Here is a 16,695-nt window from a genome sequence, read left to right as displayed (position 1 = left end):
TTGTAAATGTATGTAATGTGAATGAGACCAAATAAATCAAACACATGAGGCTAGTGTGAATGTTTGTAAATGTATGTAATGTGAATGTGATGTGAATGAGCCCATATAAACGAAACAGGAGGCTAGTGTGAATGTTTGTAAATGTATGAAATGTGAATGTGGTGTGAATGAGCCCAAACAAACCAAACACAGAGGAGGCTAGCCTTTGAGAAATGGTTGGTGACTGAATATTTTTTATACCCTTGGACTGGAATCAGAAACAATCAGACATAAATTAGGCTTTTATTGGCCTGCAGTTTCTATTCGTTTTACATAATAAGGAACCATACTGTCATATGATGGCTTACAGTAACAGCACCACGAATGTGGAAATGTATTTTATTGTTACACAGAATAAAGACATGGAAGTTGGTAAAGAGGAACCCCATAGATGTGAGTGTGAGGAGACATTGAGGTAGGGAAGGAGGGAGGTGAGAGGAGGCTGAGGCAGCAGCAGCCTTTCTGTCATCACACTGAGCTGGAAGGATCACTTCCGCCTGGCTGCAGGAACAAGAAGCGGGAGCATCTCTTACTGGAAGATCAGCAGCGGCTCCTTGTCTGTGTCATGGAGAGCAGATGAGCCATTGAAGACTGAACAGATACTATTGGAGAGTCTCATACAGTGCGAGCACCGACAGGAGGGAGAGCACACACTCAGCAAGGTAAGGGGCGATGGTGACATTGAAGCATCCTCTGGGGATAACCCCTTCTCTATCTGCCTTCATTTCTACCTAGCAGGTGGCTCCCTTTCCAGCCATACACGCATGGACACATGTGTGTTTTTATCGACACAGCTGGAGCTCTGCAGCAAGGAGCTGCATCTGAATAGCTCATGGATTAGGATGTACTGATCCTCTGTGTGTTCACATTCATTGTTATAGATCTGCTCAATGACAGGACTAGGGATGGATGGGTCATTGTGGGGAGCAGTGTCCCCAGGATCTGCTCAGTGACAGGACTGGGGATGAATGGATCATTGTGGGGAGCAGTGTCCCCAGGATCTGCTCAGTGACAGGACTGGGGATGAATGGATCATTGTGGGGAGCTGTGTCCCCAGGATCTGCTCAGTGACAGGACTGGGGATGGATGGATCATTGTGGGTTGCTGTGTCCCCAGGATCTGCTCAGTGACAGGACTGGGCATGGATGGATCATTGTGGGGAGCTGTGTCCCCAGGATCTGCTCAGTGACAGGACTGGGGATGGATGGATCATTGTGGGGGGCAGTGTCCCCAGGATCTGCTCAGTGACAGGACTGGGGATGGATGGATCATTGTGGGGAGCAGTGTCCCCAGGATCTGCTCAGTGACAGGACTGGGCATGGATGGATCATTGTGGGGAGCAGTGTCCCCAGGATTTGCTCAGTGACAGGACTAGGGATGAATGGATCATTGTGGGGAGCAGTGTCCCCAGGATCTGCTCAGTGACAGGACTGGGGATGGATGGATCATTTTCGGGAACTGTGTCCCCAGGATCTGCTTATGACAGGACTGGGCATGGATGGATCATTGTGGGGAGCAGCGTCCCCAGGATCTGCTCTGTGACAGGACTGGGGATGGATGGATCATTGTGGGGAGCTGTGTACCCAGGATCTGCTCAGTGACAGGACTGGGGATGGATGGATGGATCATTGTGGGGAGCAGTGTCCCCAGGATCTGCTCAGTGACAGGACTGGGGATGGATGGATCATTGTGGGTTGCTGTGTCCCCAGGATCTGCTCAGTGACAGGACTGGGCATGGATGGATCATTGTGGGGAGCTGTGTACCCAGGATCTGCTCAGTGACAGGACTGGGGATGGATGGATGGATCATTGTGGGGAGCAGTGTCCCCAGGATCTGCTCAGTGACAGGACTGGGGATGGATGGTTTATTGTGGGGAGCAGTGTCCCCAGGATCTGCTCAGTGACAGGACTGTGGATGGATCATTGTGGGGAGCAGTGTCCCCGGGATCTGCTCAGTGACAGGACTGGGGATAGATGGATCATTGTGGGGAACTGTGTCGCCAGGATCTGCTCAGTGACTGGACTGGGGAGGGATGGTGGATTTATTACTGTATGTTGTCAGAGAAGAGAAGTGCAGTGAAGGGGTTAATAGAAGATGCATGGCTGGAGGAGATGGAGTGGAGGATTTTGTGAATGGGTCTGTGACTACACCTGATCCTTTGTCCTTCCACCTGGCCTGTCTCTGCGCTGTCGCATCACAGAGGTGTTGGTTATGAACCTGCGTTTCGCCATGGACTGATAATGATCACCATGATGTGATCTGCACCAGCAGTTCTGTGTTAGATGAATATGTCATCATGGAGTCAATTATATATGTGTGTAAGAGAAGACATAAGGGCCAGCTGCATCCACTGATTGGCTAGGCTGGCGGCACTTGCCATTGGTCCGGGGGGTGGACTGATGGACTTGGTTGCAGGGGAGAATTTCACATTGGCTTGGGTTAGTGAAATCTGAAGGCTTTGAATTATCACAGTTTTCAGGGTGGCGAGAAAAACTTTCTGCTGCAACATCCTGCTTTTATTTTTTTTTAGAGAAGCAACAATGTCTGGGGTTTTGATGGTTGCATGGTGACACAATATCCTCTGCGTTGGCAATATATAATATTTTGTTTTGCTTATTAAGAAAACATTATATAGATATATGCCCAATTTCTATTCATTGGAAGAACTACATACCTAATGCTAAACATACTATACAATCTCCTTTAGATTTACCAAAACCATATAATATGAGTTTAAACCTAAACACTTTGTATGCAATCAGGCAGGCCCTTGCACTTCATAGTTGAAGGTAAATCTAAAGGAAATCCAACAACAAAAGTTGTATAGTGTGTAGCTCCCCATGAAAAAATTAAAAGTCAGCAGCTACAAATACTGTAGCTGCTGACTTTTAAATATTAGAACTTACCTGTCCAGGGTTCCCGCAATGTCAGCACACAAATCCGATTTTCGTATCGGCTCTCGGGTGCTACCGCCACTATTCAGGTAAGGGTACGCTACTGCGCATGTGGGAAGCACACTGAGCTTTGTAATTGGCCCGGCGGCCGAGGAAAAAGGAGGGGGCCGAACTTCCGAGGGACAGCACTGTGGCGCTGTCTCCTGGAAGCGGGGAAGGGTACCTGTTCCCACCCCCCCCTGAAAGATGCCAAATGTGGCACCGGAGGGGGGGAGGAAGCCATATAAGCGGAAGTGCCACTTTAGGATGGAACTCCGCTTTAAGGATGCCTGGGGCTTAGTTTGCTGTAAGGAAACCTGAGAGATATGGAGGCTTCCATTCTTGAGCTCTTCTCATGAAATACTATTTGCCTGGCCGTTATGCTGAACTTCTGTAGTTTGTGTCACCGACCTGGAACAAGTACAGAGATAAAAATTTCTGACTCTGATTTTATTCAGCATGGCTGGGTAAATAAGAATGGTGACGTTTTATAAAGGATCCATAAGCAGTATTCTAGTTCATCTCCTGTGCCTAGCTATACACCCTGGACTGTTAGTAAATATTGTATATATAAAAAAAAAAAAAAAGAAACAATTGTATATAAAAAAAAAAAACAACAAAGGAATCCTTGTTCTGCAAATATTTCTATACATGTAAATTGTTGATATGTTGCTCTTCTCTGTTAGTTTTCCCCACATTATATGTACTTTATTATATACTATATGTATTATATGTAAGTTTTCAGGCATTATATGTACATGTATAACTGTACTGGGGAACTAGGGAATTGTAAAATCTACCCTTGTAGTGGAGTTCTCCTGTACTACAAGAGTTAAACGCTCCTTTGGTCAAGGCGAACATGGAAAAGAAGTATTAATCACCTTCTCTTTGGCACTCCATCTGGTGGTCACACTATGATGTCATCATGTACAATGCAGGACCAGCAGTCTTGAATTATAAATGAGGATACAGAGAGCCTAGCCACAACCCAGATTGTCAGAGGGTAGAGTTTGGTACCGGCTGCCAAGAAAGCGAGAGAAAAGGTAAGTAAAACTGCTTTGAAAGTTAGGTGGTTCTAAACTCTAAGGGCTCTTTCACACGGCCGCTCCGCTGTTTTTCTCCGCTGCGGGGCTTTTTTTTTTTCACGGAGCGGATGACATTTGTGTCATCCGCTCCGTATGTCTGCATATCATCCCATCCGTTTGCGGATGATATGCGGACATAATGTAAGTCTATGGGCATTGCGGATGTCAGCGGATGACACCGCTGACATCCGATTTTCCTTCCTTTCCGTTTTTTGAACGGAGGAAAAATAGGGTTCTGTTCCGTTCCAAAAAACGGAACAGAACTGAAAGGAAGAAAATCGGATGTCAGTGGATGGTATTCCGCTGACATCCGCAATGCCATAGACTTACATTATGTCCGCAAATCATCCGCAAAAAAATAGGAGGATTTGCGGACATACGGAGTGCCCGTGTGAAAGGGCCCTAAAGGTTTTTTTTTTTTTTTTTTTTTTTTACCTTCCCTGCATTAAGGTAAAAAACTTTCCACTCCCTGTTCCCCCGACCACCCTCCCTAACACTTACCTGAGTCTTGTATTGATCCAGTACTGTGCCCATGTGCAGTTCTTTTGTCCACTTACCTGAGTCTTGTATTGATCCAGTGCTGTGCCCATCTGCAGTTCTTTTGTCCTCTTACCTGAGTCTTGTATTGATCCAGTGCTGTGCCCATCTGCAGTTCTTTTGTCCTCTTACCTGAGTCTTGTATTGATCCAGTGCTGTGCCCATCTGCAGTTCTTTTGTCCTCTTACCTGAGTCTTATATTGATCCAGTGCTGTGCCCATCTGCAGTTCTTTTGTCCACTTACCCTGCTCTCACAGGGTAGCAGTGGGAGTGATTGGCTGCTGCTGCAGTGAATTCAGTCCTGAGAGGAGGGAGTGGGAGGCGTGGCTGAGCCTCACTGTGTGTGTCTATGTATGCACACAGCCCACCACCTCAGGAGCGTGCCCATATGTGTGTCCAAACAAGAAACAGCTTGCTATGGGGGCACACACGGAGAGGAGAGCAGTGGCAGGGGACCCCACAGGAGGGGTAATACCATTGCAGAAAGCAGAAAAGTGTAACAACGTTTTATTTAAAAAAAGAAAAACAAAGGTTTACTATCACTTAAAATGTGTCCCTAGAAAATAAATCAAAGACAGCTCTCGGTCTGTAGAAATGAATGGGAACCCGTAGGACCAGCTCCCGGTCATGTGACCACTGTGACAGCCAATCACAGTGGTCACATCATTTAGGCAAATCTTCCTGCTCCCTTCCTAGGCATAAAAGACCAGTTAAAGGGATACAGAGGCAGACAGAGGTTAAAGCTGAACTCTGGGATAACAAATGATGTCTCAATACATTCATCATGTATATTCTTCCTTGAATCTTGGTGTGTTTTGTGTATTTCTTCCAGATCTGTGCAGTATTCCAGTGTGAAACTTTACGTCTGTGCAGGAACCTCCTGTAAAATAAGACTGATGTGGCTGCTATCTCTCCTTGTGCAGGGTGACTGGTCTTGTCTCTGCTCCTCCAATGTAGTTTTCTGCAGGCAGCCTGTAGTGGGTGGAGCCCGATGGGTCCCTCCCACAAAACTGCTCTGTGCACAGGCTATATGCAGCACAATGATGATGTCACTGCTACTTTTACAATGTTATATCTGTGTTTGCAAAGGTATTTGGTGTTTATGTGTGGCTATTGAAGAATATAATGTTCTTAAAGCTGGAGCTCAGCTTTAAGAACAATAGGGACATATGGAAGAGTAGGGATAACCAGAGAGGGATCACTTTGGCACAGATGGCCATTTTAAACATGTTTTTCAATGAAGGAAAATCAAGAATTCCTTTTTAACATGTTATTGACCAGAAATGTTTTAGAGCGTAAGGCAGTGTGCAGAGGCCGGAGCATAGCAGCTGTTATAATTGGTGGAACCCCTGTAGCGTCTAATGTTACACTGTATATTGGTCACTAGTATAGCATATTGCAGGTTATTAGATTTTGCATTGCCTTACTGCATTAGGGCTCTCTAGAGTCACAGGCAGTGTCAAAGCAGGCTACACAGTGCACATGGTTTTTATTATATTGTTTTAAATCCAGATGCTTTTTTTTTTAAAGAAGTACAACCAAAGCTCTTTGGCCGTACTTCTCCTGTGGATCATAGGAGTGCAGTTCGTTCGGCATTCCTTTGACCCATTTTAAGCAGACGGGGTGCTGAAGCTCGCTGTCGTGTGATGTCACAGAGCCGGTCCAGGCTCGGGAAAGATCATGACCATATGGTCGGGATCCGCCCACATGCCTGAACCGACACCCAGCTCAGCCCCTCTGTGAGCCGCTGAGACCCTGAGCCAGCCGCTCCCACCCCTTCCACAGCCCAATGCTCCACCGAACGTGGGGGGAGAGCAGAGAGCCAGGGCCTGACAGTCACCAGCTGTCTGCTCGGGGAGCTGTGAGAACTGAGCAGTCGGCGGTGTTTGATCGCTCGGTTCTCAGTCTAATGCTAGCCATACACGTATAGATTTTTGGACGAGAATATTCGTAGAACATTCGTACGACAATTCTTTGAACATTCGTTGAATAGACGAATGTCGTTCGAAAATTGTCTTTTGCTTTTAACATTTAATTTTAAAATGGAATGTAATTTATGAACAATAACCACATACACTGCCCGAAAATTCATTGATCGAGAAAAGTTTTCCCTTCTGCCCCTACGAATTTTCCCGTTGCTGCAGTCGAAAAGGGACATCGGTTTAACCCCACTAATGATTAGAAAATCAAACAAATTTTCTTGAAACGAAAATTTCCGGATGAAAATCTATATGTGTATGGGCAGCCTTAGGGCCGACGGGGACAGATACTGCATCCGACCGATGCTGCGTCCACCTAGGATAGTATAATTCAGTAAAAAAAAAAAAAAAAACATTCTCGTACTTTTCTTTTAAATGTCCTGTGCTTTGTTTGAATGATTATGATAAAAGTGTTTGCATTTGTGATCTTAGTGAATGAAACCCAGCAGGATTTCACCTGAAGGCATTTCTACACAGCGCCTGTTGTTTATTGGGATGATTAGTTACACTAGGTGACATAACTGTAAAGCAGTGAATGAGTTAAGCCAGGCTGACACACAGGTTGCTGTAGAGACCTTCCTTGTGTGTGACTTGGAGCTGCCATTGTTTCACAAGGTTGTCTGGAATGAATGTGCTCATGGGGGAGATAGAGAAGGATAGGAAAGTTATTACCCAGCGCTTTCAGACACCGCAGGAGATACCATATTTATAAATTGCACTGCTACTTTAACAAATCATATTTTTTTATGTATGGCACTAGTGTATCTCTATGTTTTTATAAGTAAATCGACAAGATCTTTGTAAAGGGCACTGATCTTCCTGGCAGTAAAAATGTGACTATGGTTTGTATAGCGCTCGCGTTTACACACATATAGAAGTGTAAACATACATGTACATGTTTATGTGCATTACAAGAATTATTCTTTTAGCTTCAAAAATTGAAGGGGGGGGGGGGGTAGAATTTATGTTGTATACGCATAAAATACTGAACAGCAAAGCATAATTTTGTAGTTTTTCTATTAATGCTCTAATCGTGGGGCTAGTTTATTGACATTTACGCACTTGTGTGTACAGGCCCATTACAATGGGCTATATTCAGAACAGAAAAATCTCCCGACTGCCCAAAAATTTTGCGTTTTTGGTGCCCATGTGCAAGACCCCTTAAAAGATGAGCTGCTAAAATCCGTTAAAGTTACCTTCTTTCCTGGAGCTAAGCCCTCATGCACACCTTCCATTTAGCCTGGGTGCATGGGGTTCTGGCATTTAGTTGTTGGTGGAGGTCACAGGCTCATTGTCCAGCTCTGCTCAAACTCTATGACAGTCTGACAGCTGCTGCAGCTGGATGGGGCTGTGTGGTGCATGCAAAGATACTTCTATGTAGAGCAGTATGTGTCCAGGAAAGAATGCCCAAACACATACTACTTGCATTCCAGGTATCATGCATCGGGGCTAAACACCCAATGTGCATGGGGCTTAAAGTGTCTGTAACATGAAATCTGAACAAAGCTTAGCCCTCTATAGTGTGTACCTGTCTTGGTTAAGAGCACTAAGTATCATTTCTATCTGCTGCTTCATTCTTCTGCTATTAGCATGAGGCACTTCTGACAAGTTTTTCTGACACCAAGAGAAAAAAAGTGACAGGGGAGGGAGCTTCAGCTGATTGACAGCCTCAGCTCTGTTCCTGTGTGCTGTGTAAAGGGAGGTGTGTCCCTTCCTTCCAATCAGCTCTCAGCGGTTTCCTCACTGAGCTCTTCAGTGTGTAGTTCTCTGATACTTCTATGTAGAGCAGTATGTGTCCAGGAAAGAATGCCCAAACACATACTGCATGCATTCCAGGCAACATGCATCGGGGCTAAACACCCAATGTGCATGAGGCTTAAAGTGATTGTAAACCTCAAACATGAAATCTGAACAAAGCTTACCCCTCTATAATGTGTGCATAAGTATAATTTATGTCTGCTGCTTCATTCCACTTTTATTAGCATGAGTCATGTCTGACAGGTTTTCCTGACACCAAGAGAAAAAAGGTGACGGGAAGCTTTAGCTGATTGACAGCCTCAGCTCTGTTCTTGTGTGCAGGGAGGTGTGTCCCTTCCCTCCAATCAGCTTTCAGTGGTCTCCTCATTGAGCTCTGCAGTGTGCAGTTCTCCCTCTCTTTTTTTCTGACAGCTCAAACAAGCTTTTTAAATTCTACACTTTGAATGGATGTAGAGAAGAGAAGACTGCTAGTAAACAGGTACAACTTATGTAGGATTTGTTTAATCTCAGTGTATCACCTTAGGCCAGTGACTTTACTGGGTATACAGTATGTAAAGGTTTACAACCCTTTAACTAGTACAATCTGTAGGCTTTGTATCTTTTTACAACAGATTTGGTTAGGCTCTGTGACCATTTTACATACTGCTCAAGTATTGCCTATTGTAGTTTTTCACCTTGTTTGTACAGTATGTACACAGTGATGTGTTCATGGAAAGATAGATTTATTTTTTACCTGCAGGCTTAGTTCAACTAAGTTGCAGCACGGCCAATACATTGAGTTATCTAAATTGTGGAACATTTTCTAGTTGATTTGAACTATGTCTTTCTGAGTTTTGGATGAGCTTGTAGCTTTCCTGTACTGCAAGGGAACTAAACTGTCTTTCTTGGGGATACAGATAGTCACAGCATCACGCTTGCTGAATAATTCATTGTTAATTGGCACCCCAAACTTAGCAGTTAAAACGTGCTTTTGCATATGAAAAATGTGTAGCAACCGCGGCATGAATTCTCGTATGACAAAGGCTTTTTTTTTTATATATTTGTTTCTGATCACGTCGTGCAGTATTTTGTATCTGATATTTCTTGTATGAAAACGGTACACTTTAAATGATAATCGTTCGTTCTGTTCCTGTACAAGAAACATTTTGGAGTTTGCCCCTTCAGAAATTTTTGTTCGGAAGGTCAGAATTGGCCTCCAAAAGTTGTGTAGGCACTAAAGTGGGGTACACACTAGTAGAATATCTGCCGAAAACTCCCGCCCGATGTGAAATTGTCTGATTTTCGCCTAGTGTGTACACAACTTTCAGCAGCCGATGCCGACATTTTCAACGAAAAAAACGGAGGGACAAACACCAAAATTTTTTCCGTCCGTCCTCAGACGACCGATTTTCGTTTAATGTGTATGCAGTACGTCCGTGAAAAATTGGATACGAAAGACCGCGCATGATCTGAAGTTGCTGACAACCCGGAAGTCTAGGAACAAATGTGCCAAAAATAAGAAAAATCGGACGAGAAATTTCGTGAACATTTATGCACTATCAACTAAAAACGGTAATGAACGCTGAGAAGACAGAAAAATCGGAGGATATTTTGTCCGATTTTTTCATCAAGTGTGTATGGCCCTTAACAGAAAATCATACGATCATATTTGTAACAGGTGCTTTTTGTTTATTTATTTAATGTTCTGGTAATTTATGTTTTTTAGGGTTTTAAAACCTCTGTTAGTTAGTCAGGTTGAAAAAAGAGACAAGTCCATCTGGCTCAGCCCATTAAAAAAAACAAAAAAACAGTACAGAGTTCAGGTCACATTCTGTTTCGGTTTTTATTCATGAGCCCTTTTAGGAAAGACAATGGCAGCGTAGTTGATATTAATATGCATTGGTAATTGCGGCACTGTCCATCACTAAGCTTACCAGAGGAACATCTTTGGTCTGTTTTTCTGAAGGCCGGCAATAGATTTTAGATAACCTTTACAGAATGGCCAACAATCTTGTGTCACTGGGAATAACAGATGCCTGGTAGCCAGCTGCTCTTGCAAGAAACTTGATCAGCCAGGTCTGAAAACCTTGTACAGGCACTATTGTTCCTCCTTTAAATAAGCAACACTTAGGAGAGTATATCTGCCCCGACCTTCTCCACTCTGAATAGACAAGAACATGTAGTCTTGGTTGATATTTAGCCCTGGTTCACACCTGTGTGTTTTGATGCGCTTTTCTAAAAGAACTTCAATGCTCAACGTGAGGATTCCCATTGTATCTTATGGTGCCTGTTCACAGCTAAACATCATGCTACTTGAATCTTGAAAAAGTATACGTTTTTTTTTTTTTTTTTGGAGCAGGATCATACGTTCTTAGGCCCCTATCACATTGGCTTTCCGATCTGGTCCGCCAGACCTGATCAGATGCTCCATGCACCTCTATGGAGCAGTGGATGTCAGCGGCTGCTATCCGATCCTGTCCGTGAAATCCAGACGGATGGAAACCCTATTTTCCATCCGTCTGGAGGATTGGATCGAAAAAAACGGATAGGCGGTCCTTTTTCATCCGATCTCCCATAGAGGAGAGCCTGGCTCTGACAGCTCCATCTCTGCACAGTGAGTAGAGACGGATCTGTCATCCGCCTGTTCAGTGGGGATTGGCGGATTGATCCCCTTCTCAGCAAAAGTGAGTCTGCTGGGCGGAAAGCACGTGTGAAAGAACCCTCAATCATTAAAAAAAATAATGTTCAAGCCTGAAATTGTTCAAAAAAGATCCAAAAAATGCTTGAAAAAGAGTGAATCTAGCCTAGAGTACATCACAAGTCTAAATACAGAATATACATTTAAAAGCAAGAAAGGAACCGCCTAAAAGGGATGTACCAATGTATATTCTTTCTATAATTGGACATGTTAGTACACTAGGATATCATGGAATTTAGGCCGTTCCTTCTCCTTGCTATTTTTTTAATGACACCTAAAGTCCCAGTTTGTTAATGTTGATCCCCCCTTTTTTTATGTTGATTGAAGGGATGTGGGTGTCAAAAGCCCGATTAGTAGCAAAAGTCTAATTTCACATTTATCTATGGACTTAAGCCCCGTACACACGTACCAATTGTCGGCCGAACGATCGGCCGTCTTTTGTCCAGGGCTGTCGTGTCTGTTGAAAACTGCAAAAGACTGCACACGAATTTTGTCGGCCAACAACAGCCGACTGCAGAAGTGATGTCATGTGATGGTTAACTTTCCTTGTCTTTTTTCTTTTCTGAGCATGCCCAGTCTTGCAAATCTGCTGTCTGTCGGCCGAAATCTGTACTGACTGGCGAACAATCGGCCGCTCTGGTGTTGGCCAACAAAAATCTTAAAGTCTGCACACCAGATTCTGTTCGGCCGAAAATGCGCTGTTGGCTGTCGGAAGCATCATACTAACAAGCCGACAATCGGCCGATCGGTCGTCGGCCGAATATTTACGGCCGACAATCGGTACCTGTGTACGGGGCTTTACTTGCAGAGATAGATAATTCAGGACATGAGATTGTGCATATATGCTGCAGTAAATGTATAGCCACCTGAAAGCAGCATTAAAAAAAATAAGACTTCCGCGCTACGGACTAAATGGATAGGTAGGTGAATAAAAAATGAAAATAGGTGAAAAATTAAAAAATCTAAAAATATGATATATAGGTATATCTAAAAATAGGCTTCAGCCTCCCTGGATGATAGTCCGAAGACTATACGTTAGATAGAGGGGGAATAGGGATGATGGCGCTGCCTATATAAATTTAGATATAATAAACTGTGAATTAAAGTGCCTTGTGCTAAATTAATAAGTGCAATAATGTATATACTCATGCAATGGTATATTCCATAAAACATCAAGTAAGTGCAAATAAACAAGTGCAAAGTGTAAAAGTGCCTTCAAGAATATTGAAAGTGACTGGTGCAAAAAAATATATGGTGAGAACTCTATAAATAATAACCAATATTGAATTACATGCAATATTAAAGTGCTTACGAAAAAGGAGTTATATAATGTGAACCATCCCACTAATACCACCTAGTTGGTATGGGGGTATTATAAAGTGCCAACAGAACCAATATAAAAGTTTTTGTATACAGCTTGCAAAGTCCAGTGAAAGAGATCCAGTAAAAAAGTCTATGTGTCACATACGGTGACTCCAGAAACATAGGATAATAAAGGTGACAACACTCGGAAAACAACACTCAGGTGAAGGGTGACCCCGTGGTGGGTGGTAAGGTGCTGGGATATCTCTTCGGTAGAAATGCACACTTACCAGAGACACCCACCCCACACAGGGGTATAGAGCGGGTGTTTAAAATGGGTCTGGCAACCCAGCGATATCCTCCTATCCCTAGATGGGGGGCGTGTGCCGAGGATCTGGCTGGTCCTGGTATGGATATGCCCTGCAATAGTCCCCTGTGTGCCTTCCTGACCTAGGTGTGTTCCGAGGATCCACTCAGCTCCACTCCCGATATTTATACCAGAAAATGAATAGTGGACATAGCGTAATTCCGTAATATACTTTATTAATCAAAAGAATATGCAAAGGTACTCACATTAAGCAGGTAAATATCGAGCGTGACTGTGTTGTCCGAGCGCTTGCAATCCAAGCCTTGGACCATTATTGGTTATTATTTATAGAGTTCTCACCATATATTTTTTTGCACCAGTCACTTTCAATATTCTTGAAGGCACTTTTACACTTTGCACTTGTTTATTTGCACTTACTTGATGTTTTATGGAATATACCATTGCATGAGTATATACATTATTGCACTTATTAATTTAGCACAAGGCACTTTAATTCACAGTTTATTATATCTAAATTTATATAGGCAGCGCCATCATCCCTATTCCCCCTCTACTGAAAGCAGCATTAGCCCCCGATCACACTGGGGCGACCTGTCAGGCGACCTGGTCGCCTGACAGGTCGCCGTAGGTCGCCTTCCATAGAGAAGCTGCGGACCCGTTCTAATAGGAGCGACACAAGTCGCTCCGACTTAGAAAAAGGGTCCGGAGCTTCTTTGGGGCAACCCGGAGCGACCTGCATAGACTTCAATGTTATGAAGTCCATGCCGGCCGCTCCGAGGTCGCGGTGCGAGCAGCGTGCCGCGAACTATGAGGTCGCCCCGGCAAGTAGCGTCGCCCCTGTGTGAACGGGGCCTAAATCCCAAAAGCAAATATTTATTATTTTGCAGTTTACCAATTCTTAGATGTGATGGCAGCATTAATTTTCTTTTATTTTCTTACTTATTTCACACTGATGGCAGTGGTTACAACGATCCGCTTTCATTTATTAATGTAAAACCTTTATCCTAAAGGGGAAAAAAAAAAGTTAATTTAACTGCTTTAAAGTCGTAGTATACTCCGCTATTTGACTTTTACCTACAGGTAAGCCTATAACAAGGCTTACCTGTAGGTACATTTAATATCTCCTAAACCGTGTATTCAACCGGCATGCAGCTGCTCCTTGCCGGAAAGTGAAACTCCTGCACGGGAGTGACGTCGTCGCGGCTCCGGCCACTCACAGCGCCGGAGCCGCCGAACCAGGAAGAGATGCCGAAGGAACATGACGGCACCCTCAGCGTTGTCCAGATGACAGTGTTGGGGCTTCGTTCTAAGGTAAGTATTTCATAATGAGCTAGTATGCGATGCATACTAGCTCATTATGCCTTTGTCCTGCAGGGTTGGTTTGTTTTTTTTCATGAGGATACAACTGCTTTAAAAAGCTTAAGCTAGAGCTTGGCTTTAATTTGTTAGTGTATTTAAAACTGTTAGTATTGAATGGTTTGTCCCAAACCTCTAACTGCCACTTTTGCTAGACAGTTTGGTCTGTTGAAAGAAGTTGAAAAATAGACTTAATGGCAGGATCAACAGGTGAAAATTAATTAAAAAAAAGGAAAGTAATGTAGTCACTACATCTTAGAATTGGTAAATGCTTTACATTTTGACTGTATGTAGTACCTAGAATTATGGGGTTCCTGAAGATGGTTCCCATAAGAGATTGGATATCTTACTATTCTAATGGAAGTAGTGGAGCATTTACTGGGAAGTACCAGTTCAGCAGTTTATAAAAATCAAATGCTCATCTCATCAGGGTGTTACATATTCATAATGCAGAACGCTGTTGCCATAGTAACATGTGGTAAATAAAATCAATCAAGGGCAGTGCTGATTGGATTTCAACACTGACACAACACACTTTGTGATTAATGGTAAACAATTTACAGCATCAAATGTAGGATAGCTATCCATCATTCCCAGCGGAACAAAAACTGACAAATCACGGTCTATTCCCAGAGGTACACAGAGCATGATGGGAGAACCTGCAAGCACGGAATAGCCCTATATATTGAGCACTTCCAGAACCCACAAAGGGCTGCATGTGAAAAGTATGCTAAGGAGAACATTTTCTTTTTTTTTTTTTTTTTTTTTTTGCTCATAAAAACCAGCTTTTAGCTCTCATTTCAATATTCCATGGAGGAAAAATAAACAATGCTTATTAACCACTTAAGCCCCGGAAGATTTTACCCCCTTCCTGACCAGGGGGTATTTTGCGATTCGGCACTGCGTGACTTTAACGGACAATTGCGCGGTCGTGCGACGCTGTATCTAAACGAATTTGGCGTCCTTTTTTTCCCACAAACAGAGCTTTCTTTTGGTGGTATTTGATCACCTGTGAAATTTTTTGATCACGCGCTATAAACAAAAAAAGAGCGTAAATTTTGCAAAAATAGCAATATTTATTTTTAAATATATATATATAAAAAGCGTATTTTGATTGGTTTGCGCAAAAGTTATCGGGTTTACTAACAAAGGGAAAGATTTTTGTCATTTTTGTTGTTTTTTTTTTTTTTTAACGCGTAACGGCGGCGATCTGCGTTTTTTTTTTTTTTTTTTTGCGGTACTGCGACATTGCGGCGGACAGATCGGACCCTTGACTGATATTTTTGACACTTTTGGGGTTACCAGTGACATTTCTACAGTAATCAGTGCTATACATATGCACTGTTACTGTAAAAATACACTGGCAGTGAAGGGGTTAACTTTTTTGAAAGGGAGGGGCTATGTGTGTCCCTAGGGGCATGCTTTCTACTGTGATTGGCTGTGGCTTCAGATGTATGAAGAGTGATCAACGGTTCTACATAGTAGAACCGTATGATCATCCTTCATACACAGGGGAGAATGACAGGCAGCTTGTTTACACAAGCCGCCTGACTTTCTCCCTCTCCCCCGCCGATCGCAGAGTGACCGGCGGACATCGGGTCCGCCGGTCACACGCGCGGGGGGGTCCGTGACCACGCGGGAGCTCGCTCCCTAGACCCTCACAAGCTAGTGACGTAGCCCTACGTCACTTTGCCTGTGAGGGGCTGACTGCCAACGTAGATCGGCGTTAGGCAGTCGGCAAGTGGTTAATGATTATTATGGGCAGCAAGACCTTTTCCTGTTGACCCTCTTTTCATACAAACGCTTTCAGTCATCACATCGATACTGGATAACCTTGCAAATGTTTAACACTAATTCTAATATTATTAGTATCTGCCTGGTGTCAGTTGTGAGGTTCTGTAAGGTGTCTGTTGAGGAGAGCAGTAGAGGTAGATATAAATATTTAGATGAATACTGTACTGAATAAACGAAAATTGTACGATCTGGTATTGTATTTAGAAAAATAATCGTGTTTGTCCTTTCGGATAGTTTTGAAAGACCGGTTATGATCGGCTCTCGAAAGCTGTGTACTAACGATCAGGTTGTCGTACAATTGCTTCGAAATCGGTATTTTTTTTTTTTTTTAATCCGATTTTATACTAAGCTTTACTATGGGGCATCTGTTGTCTGCTTTCTCTCCTACACACTGAAGCCGCCGCTGACAGCTCATCCTGGGACTGGACTGGAGTGGCTGCAGAATAGGTAAGTGTAGCAATCTCTTCTTTACAGGGTAGATAGATTAAGTTTAGAATGTGGCTGAGAGTAGGCTTAGCATTAGCTAGGTTTTGGCTGAACTTCCACTTTAACTTTTGTATGTTAATTAATGGATATTATTAACTACCTCAATACTGGGCACTTAAACCCCCTTCCTTCCCAGACCAATTTTCAGCTTTTAGCGCTGTTGCAATTTGAATGACAATTGCGCGGTCGTGCAACACTGTACCTAAACCAAATTTGTGTCATTTTTTCCCCACAAATAGAGCTTTCTTTTGGTGGTATTTGATCACCGCCAGGTTTTTTCTTTTTTTGGTGCACAAATAAAAGACCGAAAAGTTTGAAAAAAAAAAAAAAAAGTTTTTTTGTTTTAGGTTATAAAATTTTGTAAATGGATATGTTTTTTCCTGCACTGATGAGCACTGATGATGCCGCACTGATGAGGAG

General features: G+C 43.2%; 1 protein-coding gene across 3 annotated transcripts in view; it reads left to right on the top strand.

Moving 5' to 3' along the window:
• The first annotated feature begins 501 nt into the window (after positions 1 to 501).
• PAK3 (p21 (RAC1) activated kinase 3) overlaps positions 502 to 16,695 on the top strand; it is a 337,291-nt gene continuing 321,097 nt past the window's right edge. For all 3 annotated transcript variants that reach the window (XM_082264390.1, XM_082264388.1, XM_082264392.1), the window contains exon 1: positions 502 to 701. The gene's annotated coding sequence lies outside the window, so the exon portion shown is untranslated. The remainder of the gene's footprint in view (positions 702 to 16,695) is intronic.

This window comes from Pelophylax lessonae (assembly GCF_965119305.1).
Source record: "Pelophylax lessonae genome assembly, chromosome: 7".
In the NCBI taxonomy this organism is placed as follows: Eukaryota; Metazoa; Chordata; class Amphibia; order Anura; family Ranidae; genus Pelophylax; species Pelophylax lessonae.
Note: the sequence above shows the minus strand (reverse complement) of the source record. Positions and strands in the feature narration are given on the sequence as shown.